Below are 15,892 nucleotides of genomic sequence, written 5' to 3' on the forward strand. Positions count from 1 at the left end.
ATAAGGACACTTCCAGAAAAGCAGCAGAATGGAATGCTCCCTTAACTGCTTCGTGCAATTATAGAATACTGAGTGGACAGGACAGGAGGGACAGGGAAAGGGTGAATTTAGTGAGAAATGCAGAGATGAAACAATTGTCAGAATAAAGGTACCTGGTCAGATTTTTTTTTTACCAAAACATATTGGAGGGAGAACAAATTTTAGCAATGTCATACATAAAGAAGATAATCCAAGTGAAACTTAGACTTCTAAAACTTGGCTGCAGATTGAGAAAAAATTGACATGGATGTAACAATGGTCTGTGTTTAGGAAAGGAAATACCTAATGCGGACTGCTAGGGGACAAAAGCAGCTGGGTTCCCACCAGTGAATACCAGGCCAATGCAGTCATTGACACAGAAGACATCTGCAGTGGCCTGGACCCACAACCAGGCAGAGGTTTTCATGAATTTTTTAGGAAGGGAAAATTAGGAATTAAAATGAGAGTTGCATTTACATACAATTTGACTTTGCTAAATATAGTTTTGTTTACATTATACAGAGAGCTCAACAAGCCAGAGTTTCTGTTTTGCTAGTGTCCTGACAAATAAATGATTACAGACTCCAATCAAGTAATTGGAGGAGTGTTCAATAGAGAAATGATTTCAAAGATAAAGGGAAAAGTCAAGAAATAGAGAGCAGTGGAGTAGTGACAGGGTTACCCATTACCATTTCTAGGAATAAAGGGCAGAGAGAAAAAATAGTCACCGGCAGTAAAGAAGAAAAATACTCAATGTGGGCCATTTCATAGGCCATCTCGTGTGATGAGAATGTAGGAGGTGGAGCACCATGAGTTCAGGGGGGTGAGGACGGTAGCAGGCTTCTTTCTCCTCTCTCCTACTTTGTCCTGTGGCCCCACTGGCTGACTCCTACAGGAGCCAGAGCCTCCTCAGGGGGTACAAGGCAAAGGTGGGGTGAGGAAGAGGAGTGAGCAAATCCACAGAGACAAGATTGCCTGCAACAAGTTCCCCCTAGGCACTCAGCAACCATGTTGTCCAGCAGACGTTGAAAACTTATGATTTCAAGTTGTCAGTGCATCATGGGGGTGACACCAATTCCTTCATTCTACACGAAACTTAAAATACTAGGCAATAGTCATGGTATAAATTAGTGGAAAACATGGAAAACAAGTCATCATAAACTTTAGCTTCCTTCATCTTGCTTTAATTGCTGGTGGTGAGGCAGAATTTGCCATCATCTTTGCCATCTATTAAGGTCCCTCGTGCCTTCTGCCTGCACCTTGGCTGGAGAGGCGGTGGCCTGAACCTTCATCCCCATAGGTCTGTGTCCTACTGATCTTGTCTTTTTGAGGGGATTTAAGTAGATTCCCTTTTCTAATCATTAGTTCTGTTGGGTAAAAGGGAACTAAGAGGTGTCCTTGAGGACCTCCTGCATTATAAGCACAGTCCCCCTTGTGTTCATTGATGACAGCAATCGTCCACACAGAGCAGTCACCTGGCGTTGATCCTGGCAGTCCAGGATCCATCAACCATGTCAAGCAGTCACCCTTCTCTGCCTGTTGGCACAGCTGTGCAGGAACCCTGCATGGCTGAGGGGGAAGAATCAGCTCGAATTTCAAGGGAATCAGCGTTAGTATCTTGTTGCCAGGTGTTTCTCCTTTGGCATTAGGATCTCCAAATACATAAGCCTTCGGAGTTAACCAGCAGATGTCATTAGTAGTAAGTGCCCATTACTGCATTGTTCTTGCCTTAAAATGTATCACCTGGTTGAAGGTCCTATTCTGAGGGGTACTGTACTAGGTTTCCAGACATATATAACAAAGAACCACAAATGGAGCGGATTTAGAAAACAGAAACTTATTTTCTCACAGATCTAACAGTCCAAAGTTCAAGATTACCTGTCAGCAGTACCATGCCTCCTGGGAAGGCTGTGGGGAAGAATCTGTTCCAGGCCTCTCTCCTAGCTTCTGGTGGTTCATGGCTTGTGTCAACAGACCTCCAATTTCTACATGGTATTCTTTCTCTGTGTGTGTGTCTCCTTCCATGCACAAATTAGTCTTTTTCTATAAAGACACAAGTTACAACATTGCATAAATGGACAGCCATGCACCCATGTGACTTTGCCTTACTAAACTGATTGTATCTGCTATAATCCTATTTCCAAATAAGGTTACACTCTGAGGCATAGGGGGGTCAAGACTTCAACATATGAATTTTAAGGGATACAATACAGTTCAACCTGTGGCAGGTGCCATAGCAATCATTATGACTATTTCTCCTTCCACACCAAGTATTTGAGTCCATCACCTGAAGTACCCCTGGAAGAATTACTTTCTTGTAGCAAAATGGAAGGTCTCCATCACAGTTACAACTCCATGAGGTCAGAGCATTTTAAATGACCACTTGTGTTATGTTTATGAGGTCCTGAATTACAAGATCCTTCCAAGTACTTATTGTATATAAACACCAAGGTTGAGGACCACCAGACCAGGTAAATAGCCTGCTATTGAATTTTTATTTAAGGAGTCTTCTTTCTGCCTGTGCATATACTGTGTTACATGCATTTCTTATGAAAGTTGAAAATCTTGCTGAGGCAATTCTGAATAGATGAAGATAGACTCAAATGAAATGACAACTTTGCTTTTTATTAGAGCCATTCTTTCAGTAGAAACAGTGATAGATGGAAGATAGATAGATAGATAGATAGATAGAGCTTTCTCATTGGGGACAGTTCTAGGAACAGCTCCTCAAAGGCTTTATGCTTTTATTATCAGCTCTGTGGTCATGTTTAACATTAAGTAATTTTTCAAATACCAGCATACATTCATGTGCTTACACATACACGTGCTTACACATACATGCATGCTCACATAGGACATAAATGGCTATTTATGTTACGTATGATTTGAGTGACAATAAAAAAACCTTTTTTGTCTTAGAGTCAATTGCCCTTTATCCCATTTTGAATTCCAGAATTGTCACTACATGCCAGGCAAAAATCCTCCCTGCTACAATATTCTGTGCAGAAGTTGTTTATTCTAATAAAATATTTCCTTAGAAGTTGTTTATTCTAATAAAATATCTCTATTGCAGTGCAAAGATGACAGGATTGGGGATAGGGAAATGTAGGCATCACCTCAAGTCCTGGGCCTAACTATCCCTGTACAACTGACAAACTGAATCTATTTAGTCCTGCATTATCTTATTTGAAGATAAAAGGATTGGATAAAAAAATAAAGATTTGTAATATTTTACTGGTCCAAATAATCTCATGGACTACTTGTGAAATGATAGTTTTACAGACCCATTCCAGATGAATCACAATCAAGTCTCTGGAGTAAGAGTCAGCAGGGATTTTTATACTCACATTAATCCCCAGACCCACCTTACATTCTTATGAACCCACAACTTGGGGAAATGATCTCTCAGGTTATTTTTATAGTCTATTCCTGTTCTAATTATCTGTGCAAACTAGATAAAGGCCACTAAACTTTTTAACCCATTAAATCATGTTATTCCTTTCAGTTTTCTGGTGATCATCAGGTAGAAGTATGTCCTGAGGAATGGGGCCCAGGATGGGTAACTTCTGATGAGCTGACAGTTTGGTACTGCAGGAGGCCCAGATGTCAGGTGCAACAGAGGAAGCTTGGATGACTTGAGGACAGAATGAGGGCCTCAGAGATAAATTTGGAGATAAGAAAAAAACTAAATGTGTATATGATCTGTGTGTGTGTGTGTGTGTGTGTGTGTGCGCGTGTGTGTATAAGAAACAAACTCAGTATCCAAATTATAGAGACATTTATAGAAATTGCTAAAAATGATAGTGCAGATCTATATTTATTGAAATGGAAAGATGCACATGATGGGTTTCTAAGTGAAAATTGTGTCTTAGGTTTCACTTTGGAAAAAGAAATATTCCCTTGGAATTTGGAGACTATACATTTGAAGTCTGGCTGAGTTTCTTAAGTGGTGGGAGTAGTTAATTTTTATGCTCTCTCATTTCCCTTTTGATATAAACTAAATTTTTTTACAATGGGAATTCAATAGTTTACAATTGGAAAGAGCAATAAAGCTATTTCCATTCTGACAATAAAAGGGAGTGCTGGTGGCAGGAGGAGGATGAGGGTGGTAGTTGTTGGACACATGAAGAACCAAACAGAACAGAAGCAGGGGTGTGCTGGGTAGAAAACAAACAAGCTCCCCAGGCCACAGAGGAAAAGGCATGCAAGAGCAGAGGGAAGCAGAGCTATTCCTGGGGAAGCTCGCCTTCTTCCAGGTTCTTATCACCTTGCTCCTTGGCCCCCAGATTGCTGTGCAGTCCTCTGTACATTCCTGGGGCTCATAAGCTACCTGTGGGTCGCCAGAGCAAGGATAACTTCAGTGCCCAGGCCATAGTGGATTGTTTAAGATTTAACTCCTTTGCTTCTAGCTGCCAGCTGACAAGTTTGCCTGGGGTTACCTGCTCCACAGACCAATGTATTTATTTCTGATGTGCAACCCAGTATTGCAGGGTTGACTAGCAGCTTAGAGGGAAGGCGAGGGAATGGAGGCTATTTATAGCGAACAGCAACAAAGGTTTCCTTTCTTTCCTTTACCGAGAATTGTATTTCTCTGAAACTCTGCCCATGTTGTGCAGAAATCAAAAGGGCAAAAGAACAAGTTCCTCAGAGCTGGTTGCAAAGTTCCAGGGCTCTGTTTTTAGAGCAAATCTGCCAGCTTCAGAGGAGGTTGCAGCCACCCTCGGATTCTAAATCAGCTTGATGGCGGTGCAAATAGATGCAAATGAGGGTCAAATCAATTTCCATAATGAACAGCACAGGCAAAGCGGACTCCTCTCCACCTGACTCAAAATTACTAGAAAATCCAATGAGGGTGAAAAAAGAAACAAAGAAAGAAAGGGAATGCTAAGTGACTAGGAAACTGTTGTTCCTCGGATCTTGAAAACGGAAATTGTGAGGTCCAAGAATGATTTTGGACTGTGTTCTAGAAGCTTACACAGAAATGGCTAATTGCAGCGTAGCTCTTCTGGAGATTTTGATTGTGACCGGGCCTCCTATGCTTCATGTGTTGTGGTTTAACTTTCCCTGTTCCTGAACTCCACGTAATACCACACTGGTTGGCCTTCGACACCTCCTCCCGTCTTTTACCTTCCTTGAGGTATAGTTCATCTGCCATAAAATTCACCATTGTAGAGTGCATAATTTGGTGATTTTTATAACATCATAGAGCTATACAATCATTACCACTATCAAATTATGGAACTTCCATCATCCCCAAAATAAATCCATGCCCATTAGCAATCATCCATCCCCCTTCCTCCAGTTCTGGCAACTACTAATCTGCTTTCTGTCCCTGTGACTTTGCCTGTTCTGGAGGTTGCATATAAATGGAACCACAGACTAGGTGGTCTTTGGTGCCTGTCTACCTTTACTGTGCCTCGTATTTTCAACATTCGTCCACGTTGGTGGCCTGTATCAGTACTTCATACCTTCCTATGGTGGTTTGGCCTCTCTTCAGCAGAATCTACACCAGGGACATAAATTTCCGTGTCTCAGAGAATTGCAGTGAGCTCTGCTTATTTTGCTGAAAACCACATGAAGTTGGAGATTCAGTAACATGGCTTAACCTTATTACTTGTACATTTGGTCTTTGCCCACTGTTCATTTCCCTGTATGTCAGAAATGAGCTTCATGTCATTCAACCGATGCTGAGCTGAGCTGGGTTTACATTAATCATTAACAGTTTTTTTTTTTTTTTTTTTTTTTTGAGCCACAATGCAGACATTCATTTCCAAAAAGTATTTTGGTACTTCTGGCACAGCCTGTGTCTCTGCATATGGTTGACTTGCTTCTCTGAGAGAGATGAGATTCACTAGAAGTATGATACATATGGGCCATTGACTGAACCATCTGAGGAATTTTTAATTGGTGTGAATATGGAATGTAATAATTTTTGTGAATCCATTGCTTTTAAATGCTTAAGTACATGGAGAGAACTAATTGAATGGGCTTTATTTTCTGGAAGGCCCTTAGTGCTTTGGATACCTCCAAATTTCTTCATATAAAGCTGTATTTCCATGAAAATCATTATGATGCATTTACGAAATGTCTCTCTTGTGCATATCCATACTTTGAAGAACCGTGGTGTCTAACAATAATCATGTACAGTAAACCTTCTGCTCTTGACCATTCAGCCAATAGAGCATCACACTAATCAGGCAATAAACAGGTAGAATGAAAATTGAGGTTCTTGATTATGCCTCCAAGGCAGTGCTTAAATCCATTGCAGGACAAAGGAATCAAGTTTAGCTTTAAATTGTGTTCTTCCTGGGATTTACTATTATGGAGCAAGTTTGACAAGTGGGTGAAAAGAACATAACAGAAATCTATTTTTCTACCAAGTGCTAACAAAGAAGGGATCTCCTGAGAGAGAACTCATTTATTCTAGGGCTGATCTGGGACCTCCACCTGGAGAGATGAGTTCTCTTAAAGTCTGTGTAGTATTCCAGAGGGTCACCATAGTTGTGAAGTGGATTCAGATCTGGACAGACAATGCCATTATTCATATTAGTGTAAAATTAGGGAGAAGATGCCAAATTCATGTGATTTTCAAGATAAAAGATGCTATATCATAAACAGTTGACTCTTATGTTAGCCCATTGTGTTCTGCCAGTCACAAAAGGGTTCAGGTTGACTATGCAGGGAATTGGGTAGGGAAGTTTGAGCAACATTAATGATAGCGATTTTCTTTCCTAAGGCCAAAGAGAAGTAAACGAATTGGCTGTGTATAGCAACTTGACTCTTACTGTAAAGGAAATAATAGAGATTTTAGTAGAAAAACTCTTTCAATCATTCAGATTGCACCCCAACCTACAACCTTAACATCCACCTTCCCCACACTAAACACTGTGTAAGATACTTGGACACAAGACCTATAGGTTATAGCTGTGCCTATGTCCCAAGCATAGCACAGCAGATGGTGGCAGATCACTCTCGTCCTTACAGCACAGAACCCAGCGTCACTTCAGGAGCTGCTACACACCAGAAGCACCGTGGATCAGGTGACAGGAAGTTTTTGGGTAGCACTAGCTAGAGCGACAGTGTGAGGGTAGGAGGGTGGTAAGGATTTGAAAGGGTAGGACGACTGCATTGTGGGCACCCCTGGGATAATAAAGAAGAGTCACACAGCATCCTTGGCGGAACTACTGTGGGCGTAACCTTTCTGTGCCAAGAGCTACTATCCCCTTTTCTATCGTCCTTATGTGGTGAAGGTTGGCATGTTGTGTTCACAGACACATGGGGGAATCGTCAGCATAGGTGGGAAAAATTAGCAGGGTCCTGAAACTCTGCAACAGTAGATTTGGGTGAAAGCCAAAAAAAAAAAAAAAAAAAAAAAAAAAAAAATAATAATAATAATGACTGGAACCATAAAAATAATAGCTATTGCATATACTGTGTGCTAGGCTCTGTGCCAAATGCTTGCATTCGGTGTCTCTTTCAGTCCTCACAATAACTCTTTGAATTAAATACATTTATTACATCCATGATACAGTCAAGGAAGCCAAAGCATCTTAAGTTAGTCTTACCTTGGAAGGGACATTTTCAGAATTTAAATCCAGGTTTGTTTCCCACTCCTAGCTCTTGCTCTTAACCTCCACAGTAAATTACCAACCAGGTAATCACTAGAATAACCTCATTTTTAGCCATTCATGCATTGTGTCTGTATGGATATTTATTTGATCACAATAGTATATTTCTTTGAAATATTATCTAAAACTTTGGCTTAAATACATAAAGATATAGCTATTCAATACTTTAAATGTGCTGTGTTCACATGGACAAGTAACGTCAAAGTAAGTGTGTGAGTGTGATAAAAGAGTAGATTTAAATGTAAATAAAGAGTAATATTGTAGAAACATTTTTATAATTGTTCAGTTTGCTTTGGTGGAGAAAACCAGGAAGAAAGATGTGTTTCCTGAATATCCTGGTTTCTGGTGCATCTTGGTATCACTCTGACCTTCACATCAACCTTGTAAAGTTGATATCATTGTATTTATTTTATAGGTGAGAGAAAGGAGGTCTAGAGATTTTAAGTAACTCACCTGAAATCTTAAGTCAGGAAAGAGATTCAAAATTATGACTTAAAGCCCACCTGCATCGCTGGGGTTCAATCGGGAAAGATGTTAGAGATGGAAAGGATCATTGTTTTCTTAGCCTTTAAACATGGTTAAGCATGGAGGATACATTTTTTTCAATTCATCCATCAAACACTTGTGGAATAGCTACATTATACCATACTAGATGCTGGATATAAGTCTTAAAATTGATCTTGGGGGAAATTCCATTGTCCAATGGGAGAAGCAGAACATAAGACTATTACTGATTAATAGGTGAAAAATGCAAGATTGTGTAGGCAGAAAAGGGGGAAAAATCCACATTGCTAGGTAGACTTGGGAAAATATAGAAGAAGAGGTGACATTGAAGCAGGATCTTGAATAGGAGTTTGCCAGACAGAGAACATGTGAAAGAAAACATCAAAGATCTTCCTGAAGGTGCAGAAGAGCTCAGCTTGGGAAGGGAAGGAACATCCATTTGTGTGACTCCAATCTGGTCTTGAGTAAGGCAGTAGAGAGAAGAAGAGAGAGATCTGGTAGTTTATTCTTGAGGCCTGCTTTTCGAAGATTTTGTATGCCAAAGGAATGACCCTGAACTTCTTCCATGTCCAGTAAAAAAATCATAATAAAGCTTTCACAGGGAATGTGAATGAACTTCTGTGTTCAGAAGATAATTATATAAAGTTTGAGATGCCATATTAAAGTACTAAAAAAGGGGGCATGAAGAAAAAATTTTAAAAGATGGACCATCTTGAAGACATCCCTAAACTTCTAGAACACTCCACACAGAGGATCACCTATTCCTGAGGAATCTCTTCTAAATTAGGTGCCATGGTCACGTTTACGATCCTGTAGCTCGTTCTTACCTGGGCTGTTACCCTGGCTACTTCTCCTGAATCCCTGGTCTCCTATAGCTTGAGTCAGAAGCCTCTGCAAACCCAAGGCCTTGAGGATCCCAAGGATACCTGACTCAGTTTGTGAGTAATGCTATACTGTGGTATCTTTCCTCAGTCAAGGCCATGTTGTTCCTTGCATGAAGCTAAATTTCATAGGAATGGGATGTTTCCTCATGGGTTTGCCCCATATAGATCAAAGTTGATGGAGCTTCTGATGCTTTCAACCTTCAGAACAGCCTGGCAGGACCTGGTGTGACCCAAGACTGGTCACCTTGGACAGCATAGTCTGTCATCCAGTTGCTCTAGTGACTCATGTGTATAACATTAATTTTTTTGTATATGTGGCATGAAGCAAAAACATGACCAATAAGAATTCAAACAGTGTAAAGATTCCTGGGAGATGAGCTTGCAGAAAGGTACAGAGTTAGAGAAAATACTTTACTTCGCATTTCCCATACTAGATTGGAAACATTTCCAGAGATTTGAATTCTGTTCTTGATTCTCTTTGTAGTTTGTTTTATGACCTTGGTCAAGTCAATTAACCTTTCCATTCCTCTGATTGACCTCAGTAAACTTAGAATAATATATCCCTGGCTGCCTGGCTCCCAGGCATGTTCGGTTGAAAGGGTTAATAGGAGAAAGTTTAGAAAGTATCGAAGGCACTGTTTATCTGAAAGTCTACAGTCTGTTGTGATAGGCAATCTACAAGGGAGTGTGACAGATAGTAGTGAGCTATGAAACCTTTATAAGAAAGGTGATTGGGCACAGTTATCTCTTTTCCTTGAAAACCCTCAACTTGCAGGTCAATGAGCACCTCTGTCCTGGGTGATTTTCAAGGTTAGAAGGAACACGTGCCTTACCACTGTACTGTAGCAAAATCAGTTAATTATAGCGCAACCTGTTCCTAACAGCCCCTGAAGGTACTTCCTGACCTTGGACAGGGCTGTGAAAAGACACTCTCCTGACCAGGAAATATCTGGACTTATGAGCCCTTTCCCTGTATTCACGTATTTACAAGGGGAGCTAAATGCAGAAGTCACAATTTCCTTTGAAAGTCACCACACCTGTCTTCTCTCTGTGACTTCTTGATCCTGCCCAGAAAGGACAGTGGCCAGTGGGAGTTTGCTTGTGATTGCAACTGCCAGGCAAGGGAAGTCTGGTGGTATAATGAGGACCATTTCATCACTGGAAAACAGGAGATGCTGAGCCCCAGCAGAACCTGTGGACAGACTGGGGAACCAGGGAGAAAGGCTCAGTTTCAATGTCACATTGAAACCACAATGGCAACACTATGAAGCGCAGAGTAAAGAATACCAACTGGCACCAGTTGATTGGTGCACCCAGTTTAGGGACTTAGTTGGTTTATCAAAGATTAAACTTTCATGTCCTCTGTGATCCAGAAATTCACTTTATAGCCCTATAGAAAAAATATCATTCCTGCATAAAGAACCATGGATACTGACAGACATTTAACACACTTTGTAATTCTTGAAAAGGCATGCCTTAAATACAGGGAATGATGAACTAAGCAACGGACTATTCATATTGTGGAACACAACACGATGACTTAAAAGCACATGGGAGACATGTCTGATCATCAGCATATCCTGTTAGTTTTACTCTGAAATGTACCTTCACTCTGACTAATCCTTACCATTTCCACCCTAGGCCACATCCAACACCTCCACCATCCATCCATCATTGTTCCTATGGAATAGGACCTGGCAGAAGTAGGTCATGACCTCCCAGCTTCCTTATCGTCCTCTACAGTTTATTTTCAATTTAGCAGGCCGTGCGGCACGTGAGATGCCAAAGTCATCACTGCTCTAGAATAACACTGAAGGTCCTCATCAGGGCCTATGGGGCCCCAGACGATTTGAGCCCTGGCTACCTCTACAAATTAATGTCTTATGTTAACATATGGCATAGTGGGTACTCCACAGAGCCCTTCTGAATCCTTGGAAGTGCGCTATATGTGCACCTCGAAGGACAGATGCATAGGACATACAGGTCACTCTGTGGATAACTACACCAACCATCAGTTTGAAATGCCTGGGTTGGGACCCTAGTCATTGGCTTTCAGCTACATGACCTTGTGAAGATTAGCAAGTCTATGTCTCTTAAATTTCTTACCTAAAAATGTGGACTCACTAATGTTTTCTATCTCATAGGAATGTTGTGAGGATTAAATGATCAATTCACTTTAAGCAGTAGAGCCACGTCCCTCTCACGGCCAGTCTCAATTAGTATTGTAGTATTTTCTCCCAACGCTTTGGAGCTCCCATATGAGTTTTTGGTTTTGCTTTTTTAATGTTTTCACCCTGTCATGTGTCATGGGTGTTATATTTATGTAGTGTGATCATAAAGGGACTTATCAATAAGGTGAACTGGAGGCAGTGAAACTGTAGTCCATGTCAATTTTCAGGAAGAATATTTAGGCAGAGAGGATAATTCAAGGAAATGCCCTATGGTTAGGGCATTCCTGAATATTCTATATAGAATAGTACCATGACACATGACATGGAGAAAATAGAAAGAAAAAGAAAGGCAGAGTAGCTTCAAATAGTAGTGATGCAATATTAAGACTTAACTGTGATTAAAATGTAGCTCTCAGCTCTTCTTCATATGTATCACCATTTAATTCTCACTACAAGGCTGATCATTCCAGAAGGAACAAGAGGTAAAGGAATGGGAAGAGTTAGAAACATGGTAAGATGGAGTGGGAGCTTAGAGTATGCAGAGCCTGAGGGCCCAGTGAAGACTTGAGTAACACTCCTGAGGCAGGAAGCTGTGAGGAGGTGGCCTAGGAGACCAACGTGTTGGAAGGACCTGAAAGCAGGGGTAGATAGGACCCTGGTGACTTGCAGAGTACTGGAGAGTGCAGAGTTAAATGATTGAACTGAGAGGCCTTGCTGCAGAACGGGAAGGGGTGTGTGAGAGAAGAGTGAAGTCAAAGAAGACCTGGTTGAGTTAATATATGAGAGGCCTAGTTGACCTGGCTTCTGGTTGAGTTTTGATCAAATGATAAAATTGGATTGCTGTTATGGCATCTATCAAGTGATGGGAGGAGAAAGAATTTAGTCTCCAGGTACAACAAAGGGTTCCATCAGTTTTCACATACAATCAGAGATGTCAAAGAGTTGGATATAAGAGTCTCAAATTCTGGGAAAAAGGCTGGACATATTAAAAACTAAACATTGAATTCTAGAACTCAACCTTGTGCAGACTGGTAATGACCTTGGTATATCTGGTGTGCCTCTGTTGGCAGAGGAGTCCTTTCCTTTTTATTTTTCCTCTGAGTTTTACTTTCAACATTCTTCGTTTGATCTGATTTTCCTACCTGTTGAGAATCAGAAAGAAAGAAAAAATGTAAAAAGTATGTTGGGTTTTTTTTTCCCCTCTTCAGTCTTTCCATTCAAAATGGCACTGTTTTGGCTTAAAAAAACAGAATAGCTGTTGGGTGCCCACAGAGAGGGAGATAAACTGAGAATTGACAGTGATTAGAAATATCTAATACGAGGAGGAAACACGAAATGATTGATAGTATTTTTTATAATGTGGGACTTCAGTGAGACATGATTACAGAGAAACATTCTAGGAGAGAGGATAAAGATGCAAAATCATATGAGCTACAATAATCCCAAGAGTATTAGTTCTAATATGTCAAATGTAGCCGCTATCATAACAATATTATTTTTCTTAACTACTATTACTCTTACTAGCTCTTCTTGTTAACTGCCACTGGTTCTGAATATCAGGGTTCACCTTATACTACCTTATTTGATCCTCGCATGTTGCCCTGTTCTTATTGGTTCATCTGTTGCTCAATTCAGAAAGCTGAGAATCAAAACCAGAGAGTTCTTATCATATGGGCAGTCCTGGTATAGAATTTCCCAAGGTTATTTCACAGAATATTAAGTACTATGAAAAGAAAATGGTGACCCTAGAAAATTGGGAAATGTTAGATTAAACAATATAAACATGCTTTTTAACAGGATTTCTCAGGTCATTAATATGCTAATATGATATGATTCTAAAAGGGCTTTAGCATGCAGCATTTCTCAGCTACTTGAGCACAGAAATGATTTCTTTCCTGGAGCTTCTTGCAAGTTTAATACTAGAAAGAACACATTGTGGAACATGCCTCTTTCGGTCAACATAATATTGTGGAATGATATACATCTATAACTTCGTTTTTAATGGAATTTCTCTCAAAATCTTTCTGCTCTGTCACACTGCCATAAGCATTGGATACAATGATATATTTCTGATTTCTCACTACATCCTGGGTATGGATTTACATTTGATTGATGCCCTGTTGTTGGTCATGCAAGCATGATTTCACCTTGAACATGATTTCAATTTGATGGATGCCCAGAGTGTTTGTCATGTGAGTAGGGTCTGGCCACACCAGATTTTTCTTTGGGCAACTTTGGCTAATGGCCATTGTTCTCTTGCCATGGTTATCTCTTGGGTCCTGGATGCTTTGCACTGTCCTGGTCTCTGTTGACCTGCTTCAGCTCTCCTAGCTCCTCCTAGTTAGATGCAATACCCCAAGTACTTCATATATCAGTAGGGACTTTGTATGAACCCCTTGCTCTGAGAGTGAGGGCATGAGTCACAGCTCTTCACCCGTAGTAGTCCTAGACTCTATGTGGACAGATAACCCTTCTGCAGGTCCCATTGCTGAACGCATGCAACAGGTTCATTCAAAACTCTCAGATATGTTGAAAGGACCCTATTTAGCCCTTGTCAATGTCTCCAGAGATGAGACATTTAACTGTGAACACTTAACTCATGGTTGCGGGCTCAGGTCTCTGTAGATTGATGCCTCAGATAGAGAGTTGTTTGGACTTCTAGGAACCTTTTATTGAGGAGGCTCTTCAGCTATGTTTTGCTTGTTACTGGTACAATAATACATCAAAGACTACAATGGACACTTGGATTTTGTGTATGCTGAGTGTCCAGGCTCGTGCTGAAGCCTTTACACACATTTTTTTAATCGACAGCCTTGTGAGATAAATATAGTTATCCCTCTTTTTCAGAGAAGGAAACTGTGCCGAGTTAACAACTTGCCAAAGTATGTCTCTGCTTCTTAATGGTAGGAACAATATCCAAGCCCAGGTTTTTGTTTTTAGGTCTTTGCTTCCCATATACAATTAGAAAACTGAATCTCTGTGCTTTACCTGAATTTGCTTCTGTTTCCCTTAATTTAAATTTAAATAGTATTGTCCACAAAAAGCAAAGTTACTTTGCGTCAGAATTAACCATGTGTTCATTTGTAATCAAGCAAACATTTATTGGAGGCTAACAGTGTCAGATTTTGTTTCATGAAAGAAAATGGAAAATTTCTAAAAAGACATCATCTCTGACTTCAGGAGGCTCCTGGTTTTTAAGGAGATGGAAACGTAAACAGGTACGTAGGGAACATAATGAATGCTATTATAGGTAGTCATATTTTTAACACTTGTAGTCCTTTAATTCAGTAGAATGACCAGCAGGTCATTGCAAGCACCATTACCTTAGTGTTTAAACCAAATAAATCTCAAAAAGGGTAATCCTCATGCTTATTGTACATATGTTCTAGTAACTATATGGTTAGATGGCTAAGTGAAACATCACTTCTTTTCCTATGTAGGTGACGGTGCTTCCTTTAGTGAATCATTAAGCATACTCCAGAGATGTGAAGAATTGATAATAATCCAGAGTGAATAAATCAGATCACTCAAGTTGATCACAGTTGCAAGACTTCCTTGAAGATTATTTATGCATCAGAGTAAAACTCTCCTCCAGGAAACAGAAGTTGAGTGGGAAGGCCTTAGGTGTCTGTAAGTTTTGAACCAGCAAATGTTGTCATTAGGTACGCTGGAACTTATCCTTGGAAGGTTACAATAAATAAGTAGTTCTACATGTGGGTTCTGGAGAGGCAAGATGGTATCCTCAGGCAACATGGCAGACAGCCAGGAAAGAGGGAAGAACCATAGGGATACCTGAGCCAGACATTTTTGAGAACGAAATTGTGTCAGGAACAGGGATTTGGGGTATGAAGATTCTTCACTGCATTTCCAAGGATGTATAAAATAAAAACTATTCTTGATAAAAAGAAATATATAGCCTACATTTGATCTCATTATTTTTCCATAATTTTAAGTATTTCTTCAATATGTCAGCTTGTTTCAGTTTTTCTAAGAAGAAATATAAAGAGGGATTTGTATCAATATTTGGATCAGAAGAAAAAGAGCTTTCCTGCTGAAATAGAGTAGAAATGGGCAATTTTGTAAAAATCCAATTGTACAATCCAAATTGTATTATGATGTAATAGTAGGAAATTAGGAATAGCAGGTCAGTAGGAGAACAGGGAATAATATCAATAATTCTAGGACATTCATGTACTCAAAATCAAAGATTTTAGTAAGGGATGCTAGGTGTCTAGAATTCTAGAATTGTCTAGTGTAGACAACAGGAAAACCAGCCTTGCTTTGACTGTCAAAACCATGCATGAGTCTAAAATCACAGGGACCCAGGAAGAAGAGACGTTAGCCAGGGACAACAGTTAAGAGTGACAATTTGTTCACTGTTTGCCTCATTAAGCAAGTGAGATTATACTACCTTTCAGAAACCTTAGAATTTTCTATCATCTTCCCTTATTCTGCCCTGGTTTGAAAGCTCATACTGACATCCTAAGGGAGTACGTTTTGCTTTCTAGATTGTGTTGAGGTAGGACTGCTGAAACTTGGTGGGAGTAAAAGTCTGTGTTAGAGATAAGATGATACTCATACCCTGTTTATCAAGGATTACTGTATTATTCATACTGCATATAAAAGAGAAAGGTAAATGTATTTGATTCTTTCTTCATTCAAAATTATCTATAGTGATAAACTATTG

Source organism: Sciurus vulgaris, assembly GCF_902686455.1.
Source record: "Sciurus vulgaris genome assembly, chromosome: 9".
Classification (NCBI taxonomy): Eukaryota; Metazoa; Chordata; class Mammalia; order Rodentia; family Sciuridae; genus Sciurus; species Sciurus vulgaris.